Genomic DNA, 6,506 nt, shown 5'->3' with positions numbered 1-6,506 from the left:
TAATATTATCATAGCCACCGGGATTGGATTTCCATATCATATCCCAGAGATAAACACAATGAGATGCAATCTTATTATGATAATATCAAGGTTGTGAAAATATTTCTGGCAGAGCTAAATTTTTCTATTTCTTTAGGGCCAAGATTACTATGTACAGTAATAGGATGAAAACAGATTAGGAAAATTCCCTGACATAAATAAGAGTTAGTGTTATGGTAAAACACAGAATTTTCATTGAGGTGCACAGACATTTTAAAAGATTTATGTCATGGGTTGCCACTGTATTTTGATACTTCCCGACGGCGTTCTACGTAAAAATTGAACTTTGAAAGAATTTTATAATTCATTTTAAACTTCATTTTGTGCATTCATTATTAACCAAGGAGGTATACAACTGTGATAAAATAGCTTGCTAACAGTAGCTACCCAGGGACTACACAAACTGTGTTGTATTATGCAGTTGTTCTTTTGCATACTTCATTTACTCGGGGGGAAATATTATAATTTGTAATTTCCATATTGCCAGATTGTGCATTCTCCAATGATTACTCTATTTGTTTGGAATCTGTCAATTTATGCACAATTTCATAAGACAATTTGACTTCCCAAACACTGGAAGAATCTCAGAGGGCTGCATTTCAACTGAAAGTGGAAAAGACCACAGTTATTTCTCAAGAATACCAGCTCAGCATCACCATTTGTTACAGCACCTTCCAGTCTATTTCTCTTTTCTCGCCTGAAGCTTAACTATTTGATTTCATCTTGGTACAATGACATTTTCAAAAATGTAATTGTAAATATTATTTTAATGCTGAAATGAGAAATGTGGGTGATGCAGTTATTATAAGTTTGCTGTATGCTGCAACTGCCTTACAAATAAGCCTAGATTTATGTGGGGATTAAATGCAGTCACTCTCTTGCAAAGACTCAAAACAATTTCCACAGCATTTAATATATGAACTGTATAAACAGTTTTCAAAAATTATGAAGTCAAAGAAATTCTATTTGGTCCCTGCCTGTACATTGTCCACACTTAACAATGTTCTCCTCAGCTCGCTTCCAGCCCAGCAACTGAAAGGTTCTAATGCCATTATGCTGCTTTCACAGTGGCCCATTTAATTTTGCTTTTCTTCATCAAGCCATTCCTCAAATAGGTTTTGCAATTAGAACCCATGTCATGTCAATCAGGAAAATTTGTTTGTTTAATTCTATCTAGTCAGCAAGTATTTATTGCATGCCTACTTGGAGCAGAGTGCTGAAAATATTCTTTTCTACAATATTCTGGGCTGCTGGCTTGTTGGATCCTTGAAGGATTATTTTTTTCCAGGCTCCTTCTTCAAAGTCCTAGTTCTTTCAACCAGAGAGCACAGATTAAAAGGGTAGCTAAGGAAACTTGTTTTCAACTTTATTTTTCTTACCCATTAGAGTTGTTATTGAGAAATTTTCATGCGTTCAACACTATGCCTAGGCAATGAATATATGTAGCAGAAAATAATAATGATAAATATGTAAAAATTTAGAAGCAATCTACCAGATATCTATATGCTAGTAGTGTGGCTTATTGTGTTTTGTTTTGTTTATTTTTTGGAGACAGAGTCTCACTCTGTCACCTAGGCTGGAGCGCAGTGGTGCAATCTCGGCTCACTGCAACCTCTTCCTCCCAGGTTCAAGTGATTCTCATGCCACAGCCTCCTGAGCAGTTGGGATTACAGGTGTGCACCACCATGCCCAGCTAATTTTTGTATTTTTAGTAGAGACGGGGTTTTGCCATGTTGGCCAGGCTGGTCTTGAACTCCTGACCTCAGGTGATCTGCCTGCATCAGCTTCCCAAAGTGCTGGGATTACAGGCCTGAACCACCATGCCCGGCCCAAGGTTGTGTTTTATGAGGCACTATATCATAGAGGTCAAGTGCATGAACTTTGGAGCCAGACTCAAGTCCCTGGTCTGTCAGTTGCTAGTTGCTGACCATAAGCTAGTTATTTAACTTCTCTATGTCTCAGTTGCTCATCTGTAAAGTGGGAAGAGTAATAGAGAATGCCTCATAAGGCTGTTGGAGGATTAAATGAGATAATTCCTATAAGCCATTGTGGTTAGATGACAAATCAGGATGTCTAGAGGCTTACCTGGGTCCCTAGGAGAAAGCTGGCTCCGGGGGTTCGAGTTAGCTCAGCTCCAGACACTCCCCTTTCCGAAAAGGCCATTTCCCCAGCCAATAAGCTTCCATTGTCACAGTCATGCCGACATCCTGGACCCCAGAACTGCAAATACGTAGAACTGATTCTCAGTGGGACTTTCCTCTGTTCTTGAACATTGGCCAGAGTATATTGTCCACTTATGCCCTGTCTGAACTGCAGGGTAAAGAGAAGTCGCAGCGTTCACCTTCCTTTTTGCCAAACCTTGCTGCAAAGGACTCTTGCTAGAAGATAAATTAAGTGCTTTTCTTAAGAGATACTGTTTTTAAGAGCATTGATAGATATAACTGATGTGATATTTTTAGACTAGAAATAGGCTATATTGTATTCACTTCCCTACATGTCTCAGAAGACAGTCTGATCATTCTGAAAATGGGGGAAAAACACCTCTCCACAAAAGGATCTGCTTATCATCCTAATGTGAGCTCTTGTCCTTCCATAACTCTTAGAGGAGCGAGTAAGAACATTCTGAATTTGGAGAGACTTAAGTTCTGATCCTGACTCCCTGACAAGCTTTCTGATCGTGGAGAAGTTACTTTCCTAAACCTCATTTTCCTCTGCTGTAAGTGGGGGAAATAGTACCCACCTCAAAGAATGGTTGTGATGATTCAAGAAGATAACTCATGGAACGATCTCAGCACACTCAATCATTCAACAGGTGTTAGTTGAGCACCTGCTCTGTATTGGATGGTAAAGAGCAGAAGAGGAAAAAACCAGACCAAATTATACCTGCCCTCATGGAGCTTACACTCTGATGGGGAAGAGGGAAAATATATAAGATAGATAAGGATGACTCATAGTATATTTGAAAGTGGTAAGAGCTAGGAAGGGAAGAGAAAACAAAGCAAAGAAGAAGGAAAGGAAGTAGAAGGCAGGGATTGAAATTCTGGAGGGCGAATTATCTGAATAGAGACCTGAACAGGTAGTGCCTGGCACAGGTGAATACGTGGTAAATTGTAGCTGTTTTACTAGGATATATTTTTGCTCCACTGCTCTGGAATTGGAGCACATTGTGGCCAACATGTCTCAGAGAATGCTGATTTAAGACAATGACTTGGAGTTGTCACACTTGCTAGTGATTAGACTTAACGATCATTCAGATTTCTCATCCGCATTACTGGCTGCTCTTATTTTCCCCCTCTGCACTCAGGAAGGTTCTTTTCTTAAAACAAACACAATCATCCCCCTCTGGGGTGATACTGCTACCCGAGGAGCTACTAAACCATTTGCTCTTGCATCTTTTGTAAGGACCTGTCCCCTTTATAAAAGAAGCACGTTGTCTCCCACAATTGTTCCTCATCAGATGCTACATTACATAAAAGGATGCCTTGTTCCAAGTGTAGCATCAACTTTCTGCTGTCGTGAATTATGGCTGATCTGGGTTTTTGTCTGGTAGAATAATCTAGAACTTCATACTCCCAAGGACTCCCTGAGTTGCTCTTCTGCCTCAGTTGCCTATTCACGGTTACCAGTGACCATGTTAACACTAAGAGATGCTCCACTGAATCCCCTGGGTTTCTGGCATGCTTCTCCCTGCCCTCATCATGCAAAACCAGAAACCTGTCAAGGCTGCACGTCTCCAACTCCTGGGCTCTAGCTGAGAAGCTGTTTCATAAACTTCTTGCCTCCATTATCTTCTCTGGGGCTCCAAAGATAACAAGTCTGAGGCAAAGCATATGTGCTAATATTTTATTGTGGATTGAAACATCCAGGCAGCAGGAATAAGGGAAAATAGACTATGAGGCAGGTAGGGCTGGAAAGCAAATGCCAGGAGGTATGTCATGGAGTTGGCCTCCACTTAAGGTGTCTCTATCAAGGTTTCTGGTCAGGCTAAAGAGAACTACCATTCTTCAGAATAGAACATCAAGGGAAAGGGATTCCTCCCATTTCTCACTGATCCAAGCTGGCGCCTTGGGACACGAATTCCCCTTTACCTGAGGGGGGTGTCACCCGGCCCTTCTGATCAGCTGTCAGGGAAGCCAGATCCTGCACACCATGGTGTGTACTTCATTTGAATCTGAAGGTTTGGTGGGTAGGGCCCAAACTCTCAAGGTCTTGGTTGGGTTGGGACTGGTGGCTGAAGTTCTGCCCAGGTGGATGTGAAGGAGACAATGGTGGTGGCAGCCAGGATTTCCCAATGGGCAAGTTCTCAAAGGCCCAGGAGTTAATGGTGCCCAGTGATGCTGGAAATCTGGTTCACTACCACATGCTACCTCTGCCTAGAATATTTATCTAATATCCAATCCCCCTACCAACCATGCATGGATGTATCACTATCCACCCCTTACAGGAAACTGAGGCTTCGTATAACATACCTTGCACACAGTGAAATGAGCATTTGAACCCAGTAAAAAGTGCAATGTTGGTACTCTTTCTCCTAGTCCATACACATCTCATATTCCAAAAATTCTAAGCAAAAAATGACAGTCCTATGATGAAATGAATTTTGAAGCTGGGTGAGAAGACATGGTGGTAGTGGTCATTGTGCGTTGATCTGACTTCAGAATGACAAAGGATGAGTTTTCTTTTCATGTGTGACTGTGAAGCACCATTTAGACACACTAGCTATAGGAGAACACTAAACAATGTACTTTGACACAACAAATGATCCACATTAAATGGAATGTATTACAACCCAGGCTCAGGCTAACAACATAAAAACTTCTTGATGAAACTATCCTCAAGTAAGTCTTCACAGTCCATCTATTATTTTTATGTAGTATTTTCACCAAACCGATATGCCCACTCTTCACATGGAATCGGCCAAGGTCATGTTCACATAAACAGCATTTCTTTAAATGCAGTCCTTAAGACTCCGGTAAGCATCATGCTCTTTCGGAGACTTAAAATAGTCACAAGATGGCCAGGCACAGTGGCTTACGCCTGTAATCCTAGCACTTTGGGAAGCTTAGGTGGACAAACCATGAGATTGAGATGAAGACCATCCTGGCCAACATCGTGAAACCCTGCGTCTACTAAAAATACAAAAATTAGCTGGGCGTGGTGGCGTGTGCCTGTAGTCCCAGCTACTCAGGAGGCTGAGGCAGGAGAATCGCTTGAACCCAGGAAGCAGAGGTTGCAGTGAGCCAAGACTGAACCACTGTACTCCAGCCTAACGACAGAGTGAGACTCCATTTAAAAAAAAAAAAAAAAGTCACAGCACAAACCCCAGGACAAAGGAGAAGTAACTTCTAGCAAACTGAAAGTCGGAAAAAGAAATACAGATTTTCTTTCTTGCCTTGATTCATTCAATTTAGAGGTGCAGAACAGAGTTCAGCTTTCACTATATTATATAGTTGGTCTTTCTCTTCTCAAAGATCTTCCAGTGCAAATAGAAATACAATGATCCTATTTACTCAGCCATTTCACCCTTTATCTATTTGCATCTGGTGGATTTTGAGAAAACGAATGCTATGTTTCCCACTTTGCCCTCTTAGGCCTCATTTTTGCTATTAAAAAAGTTTCCTAGCCAGGTGTGGTGGCATGCCTGTGTTCCCAGCTACTCAGGAGCCTGAAGCAGAAGGATCACCTGATCCAGGAGTCTGAGGCTCCAGAGAGCCGTGATCATGCCACTATCCTCCAGCCTGTGTGACAGTGAGACCCTGTCTCAGAAAAAATAGTTTCCATAATTAAAAGAAAAATTTACATATGCAGAATGCGATGGCAAGCAGAGCAAAAGATTATATTTGAAGTAGATAATTGCACCACTGCACTCCAGCCTGGGAGACAGAGCACAATCCTGTCTCTAAAAAGAAAGCCATAAAGTAAAAAATAAGTTGAAATAAGATCCTCGAAATCATCTGGGATGGGTGAAAAGGAAAAATCGTTCAAAACTCCTTCGCCTCCATTACCTCAGTGCCTTCTCCCCCCTTCTCCCTTAACTCTGTCCCTAGGAGACACTATCTGAACCTGTGGTCACAGAGGAAGGGGACAGGTTCTGCCTGTAGGAGATCCCAGAGATGGGATGGGACGGCAAAGTTCTTTCTTCCCGTCCCAACTTTGATGCCTAAAACCTGTGTGACACTTAAAGAAAAACGATAGATGTAAATGTGGTGATTTAGTTATTTCTCTTACGGAAATAAAGCAGTCTTTTCTACTAAGGCATCGGGAAATCCTAGAATAATTAAAATGATTGAAAGTGGGAGGGCTCCATACCCAAAGGATTATAAACCATTCTATTATAACGACACATGCACAGGTATGTTCACTGCAGCACTGCTTATAAACCATTCTATTATAACGACACATGCACAGGTATGTTCACTGCAGCACTGCTTACAATAGCAAAGACGTGGAACCAACCCAAATGCCCA

The sequence above is a fragment of the Sapajus apella genome, unplaced genomic scaffold (assembly GCF_009761245.1).
Source record: "Sapajus apella isolate SASKATOON/1434 unplaced genomic scaffold, GSC_monkey_1.0 scaffold100, whole genome shotgun sequence".
Classification (NCBI taxonomy): Eukaryota; Metazoa; Chordata; class Mammalia; order Primates; family Cebidae; genus Sapajus; species Sapajus apella.
The sequence above is the reverse complement of the archived record's forward strand: the minus strand, read 5'-3'. Positions refer to the sequence as shown.